We start from the raw sequence: 16,596 nt of genomic DNA, 5'->3' as shown, positions 1-16,596 counted from the left end.
TCTGTGTCGGAAAAAGAGTGTAAGGTATTTATATTATGTAAATATAAAATAGAAATAGACTAGAGACTTAATTAAGACTTTATTGACATATTTAATAAATAATTACAAGGTTTTATCTAAATTATTTTTCTTGTGTGTTTGGTTGCCTATACCTAATTCTAAAATAGTTTATATTATGCATTGTTTTGTTTTTTTATTCTCACAAATAAGAAATAAATGTTTTATAGTTTATATTATAAAAAATCAATGATTATACATTTTATTTACACCCCTTACACTGTTTTGTGTACTACCAAGAGTATATTTCGTGACCTCTTATGATAAATGGGCACAAATAGTTTTATTACTTAATGCTTAGATTAAAATATTTAATCTATGATTAAAATTTAATAATATATTTGTACATTAAATATAATAGACTAGAGGCCCAATTAAGAGTTTACTGACATAATTACTAAAGTTCATCTAAAGTTACAAGATTTTTTTATATGTATTTTTGGTTGCCTATGACAGGCGAGGGCAGGCGTTTATTTAACTCACAAATAAATGTTTTATGGTTTTTATTATAAAACAAGGATTAATTTATTATACACCCCTTACACCTTCACAAAGATTCCAAGGGGAATATGTCGTGACCTCTTATATTAAAATGGACAAGGTTTATTAGTCAATGTTTTAGTTACCCATCAGCGTCTTTAATAAAAATCTAATGTATTCTATCTAGTGTATTTTTCATAGAAATGATCTGACATCATAAAAAGCAAATTTTATCAAAAAACTTTTTGATTATCTATATTGTTTAACTTGTAGTTTAACCTAACTTGCACATAATTTTTTAATTTAAAAGCAATAATTTTTTTTCTTGACAATATGGTGAACTTTAATATAACTAAACTCACTTTATAACTTAATTTTTGTAATATTCGTTTTTTAGCAATTAGAGTAAAAATTAATTAGGATACAATTTCTAATTTGAAAGATATATGAAATTTCATCAGTTTTTCCAATTAAATAAATATACAGGTTTTCTAAAAATATCTAATTTACTTATTATTTTGACATATCTACTAACTTTAATTTTTTTTGTTTTTAGGTATTTATGTTCTTTTTTAAAAATAAATTAAGAATGATTCAGAACCACGGATGTGTGTTCAGAACTGACTCCTTTCGGCCCAATTTAATTAGATATGTTATAAAACTTACAAATAAATGATTTTTTTTTCAAACGCAACAAAAGTATTAATTTTGGCGACGTGATTATAAAATAAAAGTAATTTTAATGCCTAGGCATAAAAATAAAGCACTTTTACGCATAAGCACAAAAGTACGAAAATATATTATTAAACTGATATAAAGTGTCAAATTCAACGAGTGTAACCATAGTTTCTCGATATAAGTACCGTATGATCGAATAAAAACGGCCTCAGCGATGGCTATGAAATGAAGATCGCTGTCATTTTATATGTAAATTTATATGGGAAATGTCATCGATTGTCATTTCATAGCCATCGCTGACGCCGTTTTTATTCGATCATACGGTATAATTAGTTACAAGGTATTACTTTTTAAATCTTGTTATATTATTTGCAAAGTTTGAAATTGTTTATAAAAAAATATTTGTGACGTTTGAAAAAAATAGCATGTCCTATTCGGAGTAAAAATGACGGTTTGTGCCTATGGCCTGTAATGAAATAAATTATTTTATAATATGAAAAATTGTTTACCTTTTTATTTTTTATAGATTATTGTCAAAAAAGTGATTGGGTGCAGTATTAGTAATAAGAATAATACACAATGGTCACAGTGGTCGGCTATGAAATAATGATTGCTGTCATTTTATATTTAAAATTATATGGGGAATGTCATCGATAATCATTAACAAGCTAACTGGACGCCGTTTTTTTTCGATCATACAGTACTATACAATTGAAAAAAAATTGCTGCTCTTCCAGCTGTTTTTTTTTTGATTTTACAGTATTTATATATATTTATATGTAATTTGTTTTAATCAACTTTACATATTACGGTTTTTATGAATTCCTTTGCTCACATATTTTGTTCTTATTATTTTACCGGTTTTGTCTCAAGGCACTCAGGCAAGAAATACCTAATTATTAATGTTAAATTATTATTAACTACTTTTAGGGGTCGTTACAGGTAGTCTTTGCTATACACAGAATAACTAATTAACTAGTTACTTTACTACGAATAAGCTCTCCATAGTCTTTACTTTCACTCTCATTAACATAATTGGAATAAAGTGAAAAAGAAATTTCTGTAAATTTCAGAATTTTCCCTTTTTATTATTTTCTTGACAATTTGGAGATCTTTTTTTATAAAGTACTTTTTTATAACTTTATACCGTAATTTTGTAATTTTAATAAATAAAATGTTTTTTAGCAATACAGAGTATTGCAACCACAGCTGCAACTTTAAGATAGATATTTTTTTCTGGTTATATTTGAAAAATTAATTCAGATCGATACATTTTTTTAGTTTGAAAAATATTTGAAATTCTATCAGCTTTTGCAATTTAAAATACAGGTTTTCTAAAAATACCTTAACTTATTATTTTGACATACTAACTTAAATCATTTTTGCTTTTAGGTATACTCGTTCTTTTTTAAAAATAAATTCATATTGATTCTCAGACTGATTAAAAATATTTTAATCTAGAAAGATAATAATACAAATAAATATACTTAAAAAAATATTTATTACATAGAATAGGTATACTAGAGTTGGCATTTCAGGCCTTGGGTGCCGATTTTTGTGTGTATGAAGAGTACGGTCAACACGCTTAGTAAAATAAGATGTGTACTATTTGTATTTGGCAGAATAAGTTGTGGATTTTGTTTCTGAAAACAATAAATTTATTATATTACGACTTTGCTGCACACATGTATGGATAATTTATTTACCTTTATGCTTTAATGTTCAGACTTTACTGTAGTTTACGCTGCATCATTCTAAATTGTTCCCGAAGGGTATCCTGAAGACTTTATACATTTGTCCTACGTCAGATATTTTTCTGTAATCTTATATCATTGTCCTGACAAGATCTTCTAAATAAAGTATTCGAAAATACCCATGTTCTGTCTAAGCAGGTTTTTTTATCCTAGAGCTTAATATTCAATAAATCTACAAAATAAATGAGTTAACGAGGTTATAAATAGAAAACAAAAATAAATGCCTTTATAGGATCAGTCCTCTTAAATGTGCTATGTGATACACGATTGATACGATTTTCATGTATATGAAGAGTATGGCCAATATGCTTATTACAATCAGATGTATTGAACTTGGTATTGAATGCATAGGAAATCATCAGATTAAGTGTGGTTATGTAATAAATATTTTATATTTTTCTATCTCCGACCAGATCACCATAGCGATTCACACCTACACGCGTAAACACCAACCTAAGGCTTGCCGATATGTCCTTGTGCTAGAAGTATAATATAAAGGTCTGTGGTCTAGGAAGGCTGACACTTATGTCTCATATAATCGAAAAAACGGCGTCCAGTTGGCTTGGAAATGACGATCCTTGACATTCCCTATATAATTTTACATATAAAAGACACCGATCTTCATTTCATAGCCATCACTGACGCCGTTTTTTTTTCGATCATATTGTACCTACCACATGGTACATACCTACCTATCTCATATATCATATGCCTTATGGTTTTAAAGATGATAAATTGTCTTTTGTATTATGCGTATAGCTGTAATTCAAAAGAAATACATTTCGTAAAATACCACAATGTTATAGTGAATAGATTCATAATAAAATACTTACTAGTTTGCTTTTCCAGTTTAACGGTACTTATTTATCAGTTTTTAATCAGTTTTCCTTTGAGTTTCAGATTTCTTAACCTTAAAATTTTCACTCTTTTAAACCATCTCATTTTTGCTCATATTTTTATAATTACTTATTATGCCTAATACATGCCCGTGCTGTTTCCTGAAGAATGAATTTTTGTAAGCTACGATCTTGCAATTAAAACAATATCACATACCTGGAACCTGAAAGGACATCATGTGGGAAAAATAATTAAGAACATTTTTTCCGCAAATCACGGCTAATTTATTTTCAGGAATTTGTGGATAGCTTAATATTTTCTAAAAATTGTTAATCGTTTTACAGCTTTTGTTTGAATACATATTATCTAGATACACACCTGAGATTTCAACCCATGTAGACGTATTCTTATATAAAAAACACATTATCAAAGGTAATCGTGTTGCTATCACTTTCATTTTGTTTATGCTTTATTTGTAAATATTTCCGGATTATTTTATATCAGGTTCTATTACATTATTCATAACATTATTCGTCAATGTTCATAAAAATTATAATTTTAAACTTTTTCTGAGGTTAATCTTGTCAAATTCCAAAACAAAACAAGATTGAAAAGTATGCGACGTTGACAGATTTAGTACGTTAGCCAGGACAAAATTCCTGAAACAGGAATTTTTAGGACTACCGAACATGCCCGAAGTGACGTTCGGTTGGTAGGACAAATACCCCGTAGGACGAATACCGCCACCTCAAAATTTTCACTTAAACTGATTTATTCCTACGTGGTATAGGAAATAACAATGATTTCTGGATTTTTCTATATCGGATCGTTCCTTTCTTTGTCGATTCCCTTTATAAATCAGTTTAAGTGAAAATTTTCAGTTCGTTCAGAACGAAAGAATACTACAAGGATACTACTAATAGTACTATACTAATTACTAATATTCGTATTCGTTCATAAGAGGTTATGTTTTATGTTCATTTGTAATTCGGTTACCACAGATATAATACAAAATACTACTAATTTTTATCTCGATTATATCGAAAAAGATAATTCGAATTAGTTAGTTTTAATTTACTATCGAATTAGACGTATTATTTAATTCGAATTTTCCCAACACTAGTAGATATATTGTTACGTTTTTCGTCGATTCCGTGTGGATAAAAAGACTAATTTATTTAAACACAATTTATTTTACACTAACTAACAAAAGAATAACGATAAAACACTTAAAGGACTATTTACAACTATTTATCTAAAACTGATTTATTTGAATTTATTTTAGACTAGATTTTAGAACGGCGCTGATTTCGCCACATATATACAGGGTGGTCCGAACTGTATTTCGTAAACTTCAGCAGCATATTCTGTAGATAAAAATAAGTAAAAAAGTTCGTATAAATGTATGTTCTAAAATGCTTAGTTTCGGAGATACAGGATGTAGAAGTTTCATGTTTATATCGATTTTTTCTAAATAATTTCTGAAGTAACGTCAATATGTGGATGAACATTGGTGCGCGGGAGTTTTTTGACATGAGAAATTAGATTTTGATGTCAATATAACTCCAACTAGTAGGGGGCGCCACCTATATATTTTTTAACTGGTTTGAAGAGTAATAACTTCTTGTCCGTACCTGTATAAAACTACTGAGTAAAAAAATATACATTTACGATATTTTTTACGTGAAAAAGATCTCTTGGTAAAAATCGCTACGAGTAATGGTTTTCGAGATATTTGGAATCGAATTTCTCAATACCTGTCATCATTGACATAAATTAAACATGTTGACAATAATTATTAGACTGAAATCATAAATTTGAAATGTTTTTGTGCTAAAAGTTCAACAGAAACTGTTTTATCATCATTTTTTGCAGAAAAATTTATGATTAATTTAAAAAAATAAAAATTTTCCAAATTTATTATTTCAGTGAAATAACTATATCTACTCTACGTGTTTATTTTTCGTCAATAATGACATGTATTGTCTATTTCCATTCTAAATATCTTAAGAACGGTTGCTCGTAGCGATTTTTACAAAGAGATATTTTTTACGTAAAAAGTCACAGAGATGTTTATTTTTTCGCTCGGTAGTTTTATACAGGTACGGACAAAAAGTTATTACGCTTCAAAACAGTTAAAACACTTGTAGGTGGTGCCCTCTACTAGTAGGAGTCATATTGACATCAAAATCAAATTTTTCATATCAAAAAACTCCCAGACTTCAGAAAATCGAAATAAAAATGAAGTTTCTACACCCTGTATCTCTTAAAGTAAGCATTTATACAAATTTTTTAACTTATTTTTATCTGTAGAATATGGTGCCGAAGTTTCCGGAATACAGTTCGGACCACCCTGTATAGAGTTTTCACGCAATTAGTTCATTAACGTTTCGATTTATAATGGACATGTTACTGTTGAGGGTTGGAACCTTTGGTGTTCACAGCAAAATAAAAACACTAAATCACCACAATACACCAAAACACTTTTACTTTTACACTGGATGCGCGTTTCTCTAACCATGTTAGCATCATCAGCAGATGATTATAAACTAAAGTACAATCTACAAGTTGAGCGTTTATCTACTCGCTCAGTGGGCACCGAGTGGGCGTGGCAAAATCTAGCCAACCGAGTCAGAGCCCACTGAGCGTAACAGATTTCGGCCACTAGAGTAGTAGGAACAAAGAACTTGAAGGAATTGGACCGTTGTCTCTGTTCATACTATCTTTACATTTGTTAATTCTGATGCTTTCATATGCATCTAATTGCCTGTAATTTGAGACTTGTTTAATTAATTTTAAATTATTATGTGTATAGTGCTAATAATAAATTACAACAGTTATTAGGTAATCCAAAGGATAAAACACCTCCACTGGAAAGGTCGGGTATTTTGAAATTTCTTGTAAAGATTGTAATCAGAAATATGTTGGGCAAACTAGAAGATCTATATTAACTAGATTTAAAGAACATTTAGCTCAGATAAGATATGGTAAACCGGATAAATCTTGCCGAACATATTGTTGAAAAGAACATTGTATAGATCTTAATATATCTGAGTATATTTTTCTTTTTTTTTATAACGCAATTTGTTATAACGGGATGGGTTTGCAAATAACTAAAAGCTTACATTATTAAAGCATTTTTGACGCATGTATTAAAGCATGGTTTTCGACATTGTTGCACTTACCACGATATATTTCATATTTCAAAAACCCTCAAAATCAGAAATCGAGAACGGACAAATCTGGGAATCAGGGAGGCCAGCATATGGGTGCATTGTTTTTAATTCATTAATTTCAGAAATTTAATAATAATTTAACAAAATTCTCATATGGTCATGGTTTTCCCCATCTTGCTGAAAGTATATTTCACGTAAATTAGCTAAAGGAATATCTAAAAGTCCCGGTACGAGAGCTTCCAAGATTTACAAATAGCGGTAGAGAGTTAAGTTTCCCTAATAAATAAAGAATTTATTAGTGGCTCCCAAAATAAAACAAAAGACAGATAGCAGTATACTTTTAATAATTCTTTAGTTTCTTTTATTATCAACCATGGCCTACTAATAAATATGATCTTTTAATGCAAATTTTTAAATATTGCAGTAAATAGTGAAAATAAAGAGTGACATATATTTTTGAAAAGCTTATAGCAAGCCAGATCATATAATTTATAAATATACAGGGTGTTCCATTTAATACAACATAACTTTAGTTCAGATCTTTAAAAATATTCTTTTCATAGAATAACAGACTAGGTCACTGTATTCTACGTAAAAAGTCCTACAATAAACAGTTTTTACCTTCTCGATACCTTTAACAACAACAGAGATAGAGGGGGTGTCCCAAACTGCAAAATTTTCAAAAAGACCCTGTAGATCAGAAACGAAGAGGGCTATGAAAATTTTGTTTACGGCAACTTCCGTTTTACAAAAAAGTGGGACAGGTTTGTGCGCGCACTTCTATCTTCGCGAATAACGCAGATATCGTACGATTTCAACCAAAATGGGACACCCTGTACAGGGTACTGGATGCAGATATAGAAAGAAGACAAACACTATAGACCTTAGAGTTTTTTCAACATATGACAAACCCTAAATACTGAAGAAAAAAACCATCAAACTTGTATAAGTCCATTTTGTTTTCAAGTTCATTCCAATTAGGTATTTTAATGTTAGTGAGTCGTATCAGTGTTAATCGAAACTAAAGCAATTTTACGAACCAAATTGAATTCAGCCATCTCCTACTATGCGCTCCGTAGGGTTACCGCCCCATTGTTACAATAAAACTAGATCGTATCTCTCAATTTTTCGAAAATTGTCCGAGAGACTTATTTGGCCGAGTGCTCAGCCACCCTTCCGATCAATTTTATTGTGTCTTCCGATATCTGGGGTGAAGGGAATCGATAGTGTAATGAACTTTCTCTAATGAAATCTACCTCGTTCTGTTACTTTGTTCGACGGGAATTGTTTTTTTGGCCACGAGGAAAATTTGATTGGATTTGATTGAGTGATTTATTTTTCGTATGGATGTTTCAGATAACTAAATAAATAGTAAAAATGTCATTAATACGACACAAAACAACATTTTGAACAAAGTATTACGCGCATATTAAAAAAACTTTACTTCAGTAAAGATAGTTTGTGGTAGACAATGATTCAGTATTGTTACTAGACGAATTTCGAAATTCCTTTGTCTTTTATTGTATTTTCAGGTGCGAACTAATGTAAATCCTTAAACTACTGAGTTTATACAGGGTGTTTCAAAAACATGTGCCACTCGCGTGGGGAGATTTCTCACGTAAAAATAAGATTTATTTTTCATATCAACATACGTCTGATTCTGCTTTGTTTGGTAGCTACAGGGTGTTAAATTCTGAATATTTTTTCGATTTATTATAATTTTCTTCCAAGTACTTTTAGCGATTCGAATGAAATTTTGATGGTAAAAGTAACTATAAATGCGACATATTTTAAAGCTATAAAAGTGTCGACATATTCACAAGGGACGTGCATATGGCATTTTTTGATTTAATATCACTGGAATATTTTTCTAAAAAAAGCATGTACGCCACTGACTCTTTTTCCTCTTGTTAGCGAAATAGTGTAAGCAGTTTAATGCTGACTAAAAGATGTCTCTTGATATTTTGTCGATTTCGGCCTCCTTCTCAAGATAAACGCAATTTTATTAATTTGCTTTGACTCAAGTCTATAGCATCCTTTAAAAAAAAATAATATCATCAACTTGCGAAAGTTTTAAATAGGTACTTATTGATTCTTGCATAAAAGAAATGCATAGTTTTAGAGTTACATGATGTTAAACTTTTTAAAATTAGGTTTTTGTAATTATCTTAAATACCATTATTTTTTTTATTTAAAATTGCTGTAGGTTGGACTAATAGTAATAATAACTCTGTGTGATAACTAATAGTAATAATATTCAACAATAAATTAGGTAAAATATATAATTTATCAATTTTATTTTTATTTTAATTTTATTAATTGTGATTAATAAAATTGCGTTTATCTCATCAAGGAGGCCGAATTCGACAAAATATCAAGGGATAACTTTTAATTGGCATTAAACGGCCTACACAACTTTGATATCAAAAGATAAAAGTCAGTGGCGCACATGTTTTTTTTTAAATTCCAGTGATAACGCATAATAATGCACGTCCCTGGTGAATATGTCGACACTTTGTTAGCTTTAAAATAGGTCGTATTTACAGGAACTTTTACCCCCAAAATTTCACTCGAATCACTGAATGTACTTGGAAGAAAATTATAATAATTCGAAAGATTATTAAGTTTTTAACACCCTGTAGTTACGAAACAAAGCACAATCGGACCTATGTTGATAGGAAAAATAAATCTTATTTTTACGTGAGGAATCTCCCCACGAGAGATGGCACATGTTTTTTGAAACACCCTGTATACTACTAGGGCACTCACACGTAACAGAATTGGGTTCTTTCAAACGTGGGGCTGTCCGCTAAATATGCTCAAGAGGTAAGGGCACCAGTTAGAGACAATAAGAAGCGAGTTCTGTCATGTTTGTGAAACCCTTAAAAACTACCTGTCTTTCCATATTATGGATATAGCTTCATTCAGAACCTCGCAATTAGTGGAATAAATTAGTCGTTTCAATTAGCGGAAAAGTTTGTTCCTTTAATTTCGATGTATAAGCATTCAGAAAGTTAAAATTAGTGGTAGACATTTTCAATTAGTAGAAAAAGTTATCAAACTTTTAACTTTTCCAGTAATTATGCTTCAAAATATGCGAGAAATGTCATTTTGGCCTTTGATTCTCTTTCGTCAAGTCAAAAGAAATTGTTTGAAATCAAAAGTTTATCGTTTTATAAGCTAAATATTAGGCTTTATGGATACAACTGACTAACGGAAGCTGTTGCTAGGATATTCTATTAATTTTAATTGTATTTTTTAAACATTGTGAATGATCGTAAACTAAAAAATATGAAGTGTAATTGAAACCACTAATTTAGTCCATTAATTGCGAGGTTCTGAATGAAGCTTATTTCGATACTTAAAAAGTTGAAACTATTATTGTTGCTTAATATAAAAATGGCTTATTTAAATTTGCACTTTTTTGAATGAGGTTTCTTGTGAACAATCTTACAATCTTACTTAAGTTATCGACTACTTGATATTGTGCTGCTTGAACCACATGGTCTCCAAAACCTAACTTCATTGTTTCACCTCTTTTTGTATGGCATTATATTTGTTAAGTGTTAAAAAGTTGAAGCTATTATTGTTGCTTAATATAAAAATGGCTTATTTAGGTTGCACTTTTTGAGGATGTGAGGGTTTCTTGACAGTCTTTTACAATCTTACTTAAGTTATCGACTACTTGATATTGTACTGCTTGAACCACATGGTCTCCAAAACCACAACAAACTGTTTCACCTCACGCACCCTTGGCATTATATTTAATTAAGTCATTAGGGTCGTACACATTTGAGACGTTTATGACACAATATGAAGCAAATCGCATTCACAAGGTGCTTGGTGATCTCTCTACTACTGTGTTCCTCATCGTGTAATTATTATGACGTTTCTTAGAGTCGTTCCAGACTTAAAAGCAATTTTAATGTTATATTGTTTATTATTCGCCTTATATTTTCTGAATAATCAAAAGATCTGTCTCAGGCTGGTAAACCAATGAGTCTCTTGTACAATTCGACATAAATGTTGTCGAGAGGCAGATTTGTTCTCAGAGTAACCATTCTGAAGCATTTTTTTTTTTTCTTTTCAGTTTTCCCACAACTGTCTATATTAGATCATGCTTAGTCGCTGCAAATGGTGTTTCGTCCATGACATAAAATAATTTTTTTCTTGGTTATTTGGGAATGTTTCGACAGGAAACTTAAACTTTGTCCTGTATTTGTCGGTTTTCTAATACAGAATGCTAATAGATCCTTCATATCCTCTGGGAAGAACATCTAGATACGACAGACAGAAGTTTTTCTTTCTAACAATCATAAATTTGATGGAGCCTTTATGTGCTTTGAGTCAAGTGACATTGAATCTAGTCACAGAATTCAACTTTAGCTTGAAAGAAAGCATTACCGGGGTTATATCACGCATCATGGACCTATATCCAGGTTCCAGTTCTGCCGGATCTATATCATTCTAACCTTTAATTTAGAATTTAACTAAATTTTGTTTACTGGCTGCAAACCGCATTTAAAGTTTTTATTACTCAGTTTTGGAAAATTTGATGTTTGTGTTTTGCCAAATTTTTTATCATTTGATCTTAGCTGTCCTCTTTATTTGGTAGAGGTATCTTAAGGTTCAAATTTATGACTATAGGGCAAATCATTACGAACTTTACATACTAATAAAAAATAGTCGAGACACAATTACAGCCTTCCATCAAAACTACCGCATAGGGATTGCTTCGTACTAGAAGCAAAATGATCGGTATTTAACAGATAAAATAACTAGTTATAAACAAACTTTTAATATATTTTAAAGTTTAATAATAATATTTTTTTAATTAAGTTTGTGTTTTGAAATAATACGAAATAATTTCGAATATGGTTACGGTTCCGCAAAAGTAAACTTAAAAACAGTACATATAACTCAGTAGCAGTTACAGTTCCCTCTGTATTCCAGTACTCTCCAATACCAAAGTTGTTCGCTGCATCGTTATTTATGTTTTGTTATCTGCTGCCGACGACGTGGCCGGTTAGCTATCAGCAATGCAATTCCGCAGATAGGGGTCGATACTCAGTAGGATCTATATCCATCAGTACCGGTACCGGAGAGAGGTCCGTTGATTCGTATTCATTTGTACTTCATTTTTAACTACTGCTCTGAGATTTGTACTGATTATTTATTTAAAATTTCTTTCATTTGTCTTGAAGTTTTCATTTTAACAATAACATATCTATCTGGTCTTCAGCAATCACATAATTCACATGTAGTAACAGTTTAGACTATAAAAACTAAGCACAGATATACTTTCATATGTTCTTCAAATTGACATGTTGATATTTTAATTTTATTATATTATTTGAAGTTAATCATCTCTACAAATTACCATCGAGACGTTTTGTAAGTAAAGGTGAATTAAAGAAAATGGAAGTTCCAAATTCATTTAGTGTCAAGAAATATGTTGTTATTCAATTTAATTTGCAATATACGTAGTAACTAGTAAAAAGTAAAAATAGACAACAGAAATGTTTTCTAATTTTTTGTTCTCGTCTAGTTGACTAGCGGTGTCGCCTTACCCGGCCATCTCAGCTTACAACGGAGTATGTAATTTAGCTTTGGCGTTCCCGGTGGCCCCGTTAATTCGATTAAGATTAGACGATTTTTCAAATTCTTACTAAGCTCCATGCGGATAAGGCAAGATGGCGGCGGCGTTTTGCGTCGTAAAATGCAAATCGACTCCGATATATACGTATGCATATACGTTACGTTTCTAGAAGGTGAACTGCCCAAGCGGAATGATCTTTTGACGGAATTATTCAACGTAACAAAGTAAAGGTCATTGTAATTTTTTGTATATTTTTTTTTGTTAATAAACTTTTTAATTAAATTTGTTAACTATACGGAGCCCAGTAAATATTTGGGCAGAATTATGAGTAAGAAGTCGTTATTTGTTAGATTTGCAATGTTTTCTATACAAATTTGTATTCAAAGTTAAACTTGCAAAGTTAAAGGGTGTTCTTTAACTCTAGTTTTCCTTATGTTATAATTAATACACCAGTAGAACATACAGATATGCCTACCTATCTTGGCTTCGTTCTTTCTATCTTGGCGTTAATGTTCTGTCCAGCACGATAAAGAACATTAACTTACAAATATCACTGCGAAAAAATACGCAAAAGAGTAGAAGCCCGAAATTCCCTAATAAGGAAGCTGACCAATAGCAAATGGAGAGCGAAGCCTATCGTAGTCAGAACTTCTGCTTAAGCTCTATGTTTCTCAACTGCTCAGTGTGGTGTAGATCTGCCCACGCAAAAAGGTGAACATTAGTTTGAATGAAACATGCAGAAAAGTGACAGGTTGTATGAAACCCACCCACTTAGAAAAACTTTACAAGGCCGCAGGTTTTACAAGCCCAGATCATGAACACACTGAAACTAAAACAGGCGTTTGATAATCGTCACTCAATTTTTTTGGCCAAGAGAGTGCCGGCCCCAAGTAGACTTAAATCCAGACGCCGTTACTTAAGCCACGCCCTGGATGAACCTCCCTTCCACTACCCACTCGATGGTCGTTTGAAGAGGACCTACCAAATGGTGTCTCTAGCGACTGGAAAACCTGGAAAATTCTCAACCGTATCAGAACTGAGGTGTCCCCAGTGAAATCTAATCTGATCAAATAGGGTTTGCTGGACAGAAATGACGACAAATGCAACTGCAGTGCCTTTCAGGATATGGAACATCTTCTTTAACGTCCGGCTTGCACCCAAAGATGTACCCTCGACGACCTATGGCTGGCTAAACAGGAAGCATTGGACGTAGCCCATTACTAAACAACAGACTATCGGATACGAAAAAAGTAAAGAAAAGTATTACCTATGTTAAAAAAATAGTTCTTCCAGAAAACTCTGTTTTGGTAAAATATACCAATATTATTTATTTGTCGATCCATTTTAACAATTTAATTTTTCCTATCGTATTGTGGTTATGTGTGGGTCATTTTTGATAGCCTCTAGAATCAAGTCTAAAGTTGGGATTTTTTCAATGATATCATCATCGTTATCATCATCATCAGTCAGCCAATAAATTCCACTGCTAGATGTAGGTCTCCCTCGTTTGCTACTATACTGTTGCCCTACCTTGAGCAATTCGCATCCACTTATTGTGGATACCACTTAACAGATAACACATAATCCAGATGGCTCCTCACGTGTTAAAAATTGTCACCCTAATTTCTCTCCAATTTGGAAAAATATTTTTTTTTTATAATTTTGTATAATCTGAAATTTTTAGATATCTTTTCTCACTTTTTTGGGAGGTTTTGCTTCTTTTGCACAGATGTCGCTTGCACTTCAGTTGCGTGGTTGCCAAACGTTATATCGAAATATATTTCAATTCATTATGAATATATAAAATTAAAGAGTATACAAATTAAAATTATGTAATTTATAAACATGAAATAGATATGTTAAATTAATATGTAAATATTTAACTTAATACGTTCATTATTATTTATGATTTATCGTCACACGTCATTTACCAGTTGCCTAATTACGAAAAGTTTCATATGACATTAACCTCAAAAATGATCTTTGAAAACAAACAACAACAAACAGAGCAACAAATGAACAAATAACTACATAATGACTGATAATGATAAGTGATAATAATAACTTTAATGATATGAAGGCTGATGAAGGTAATTATAAACATTATTTAAAAAAAAAATTTCCTTTTTAAATAAAATATAGAGATACAATATAACTAAAAGCAAAATCAAACAGTTTTAGACAACCAATACAAGATTTAGAACTTGACATCATGATAAACAAATTGTACATTCAGGAACTCGTTTAAATATTATGAGTGAAATATCTTAAACTAATTTAGCATAAAATCGCAGGTAATATATAGATGTACTATGATAAAATGTTAAATACTGATGTATATTTATTCTATCACATTTAATTTAACTCAAATTACCATAAAAGAAAATGATAATTTTTCGTAATATAAAGTAAATAATACATATTTCAGGTTGATTGACGAATACTCTACAGTTGATTAGAGCCAATGATGATGCGAAGATAATTAATATCACCTAACTTCAAAAAACCAGCATAAAGAAGTTTACATGCATCTCATCTAACCATTATATTGATAATCATTTACAAAATTAGCCATTTTTTGATTGCCAATATTTTAAGGTGCCAGGTACATTTTATCTTCTAGATCAGTAATGTCAATCCATCAAATTTTAATAGACACAGATATGATGGGCACTGAAGCAGTATTACAAAATATGTGAAATAAACTTGTGTGCAAATTTGCTCTTAAAATTTAATAGAAATAAATTTATTTATGAAAATTAAGTTATAAAGTTTATTTTTCCTAGGAAAAAAATTACATTTATATTTTAATACAAAAACTAATTTAATAAAAAAAAAAAAAAAAAATATGTGTTAGAATAACATATTTTTTAATAAAATTGCAACATTTTTACATACTTTTTTTTTTTTTTTTATGTTTATTTTAACTAATAATATATTTATGCTATGAAAACACATGCATATTTTTGATGTTTTAAAACCAGTGAATGATGTTGAAATATACTACACCTATTATTCTTATTAACTAACTTCAATTACAAACTTACACATTGTCATTGGAAATAAATTAATTTGGATATTCTATTTGTTTAGAAACTTTTTTTTTTTTTTTTTTGTAGTTTTTTTAAAACCTACTTGATTTAAAACAAAAAATGTTTTTTTTTTTTTTTTTTTTTTTTTTTTTTTCTAGAAAACAATGTAGTGAGCTTTTCTAATAATACTTTATTTGATATGCCATATGATCAGGAAACTCGCTGCATGCCTAGCTGCTAAAATGAAGATCACTGTCATTTAAATGTAAATTTACTCCGCTGAAAATGTCATCGATTACCATTTCCCAGCCAACTGGACGCCGTTTTTTTCGATCATGCGTATAATATGTATTCCCATCTATTAATCTTTTTATTTTAAGGAAGATTTAGGAAGGGTAGCTTAAAACATGTTTGTCAATCAATTATCTTTATGTCGTTTGTATCTTTTTAAGGCGAACAGCTTCTTTGCTAAAATATTTTTTTGGTCCAATACATAATGATTTACATTTTTTAAACCTCAAATAATGAATTTTATGGAAAGGTAAGTCATAAAGAAGAACGTTCTAAATATACAAATCTATCCATTTTTTCCATATCGTTGCTTCAGTTTTTTGTCAAATTAACGAATATTAGAAATGGTTTGTTTCAACCTCTTCGCTTATTTTAAAAATGTTGACAAATAACAAAGAATACACCCTTTAAAGTTTCGCATTTGTCTTGATATATAGCAACCTTGAACCCCTAAACAGTAAATAACTTAATATAACTTCAGAAATATAAATTTGAAATTAAAATAATGATTTGTTCATAAGTGATTTACGTTTATTAATTTTGGTTTTTTTTTCACCAGAATTTAATTTAAAAGTGATTTACGTTTTTTTTTTTTTTTTTTTTTTTTTTTTTTTTTTTTTAAATTTTTTACAATAAATTTGTTTGTAAATGATTTTATATAAATGACTGAATTTCCTGGAACGTTTGCCTCT

At 30.1% G+C, this 16,596-nt stretch overlaps 1 protein-coding gene and 2 long non-coding RNA genes across 4 annotated transcripts in view; 1 reads left to right on the top strand and 2 right to left on the bottom strand.

The window, feature by feature from the left end:
* LOC115883806 overlaps positions 1–16,596 on the top strand; it is a gene marked incomplete in the record, with an annotated part of 163,537 nt that overhangs the window by 113,243 nt on the left and 33,698 nt on the right.
* On the bottom strand, positions 2,698–3,141 carry LOC115883808. The gene is made up of 2 exons (XR_004050454.1): positions 2,922–3,141; positions 2,698–2,858 (listed from the first exon to the last, which is right to left on the bottom strand). It is a non-coding gene; the product is annotated as an uncharacterized LOC115883808 (long non-coding RNA).
* On the bottom strand, positions 3,251–4,558 carry LOC115883807. 2 transcript variants are annotated; one of them, XR_004050453.1, is made up of 5 exons: positions 4,185–4,558; positions 4,023–4,125; positions 3,803–3,967; positions 3,658–3,728; positions 3,251–3,448 (listed from the first exon to the last, which is right to left on the bottom strand). It is a non-coding gene; the product is annotated as an uncharacterized LOC115883807 (long non-coding RNA). The 2 variants fall into 2 exon arrangements; XR_004050452.1 differs by having other exon boundaries at positions 3,662–3,728; positions 4,185–4,555.

This window comes from Sitophilus oryzae, unplaced genomic scaffold (assembly GCF_002938485.1).
Source record: "Sitophilus oryzae breed Bouriz unplaced genomic scaffold, Soryzae_2.0 scaffold_1989_pilon_pilon, whole genome shotgun sequence".
In the NCBI taxonomy this organism is placed as follows: domain Eukaryota; kingdom Metazoa; phylum Arthropoda; class Insecta; order Coleoptera; family Curculionidae; genus Sitophilus; species Sitophilus oryzae.
The sequence above is the reverse complement of the archived record's forward strand: the minus strand, read 5'-3'. Positions and strand labels throughout refer to the sequence as shown.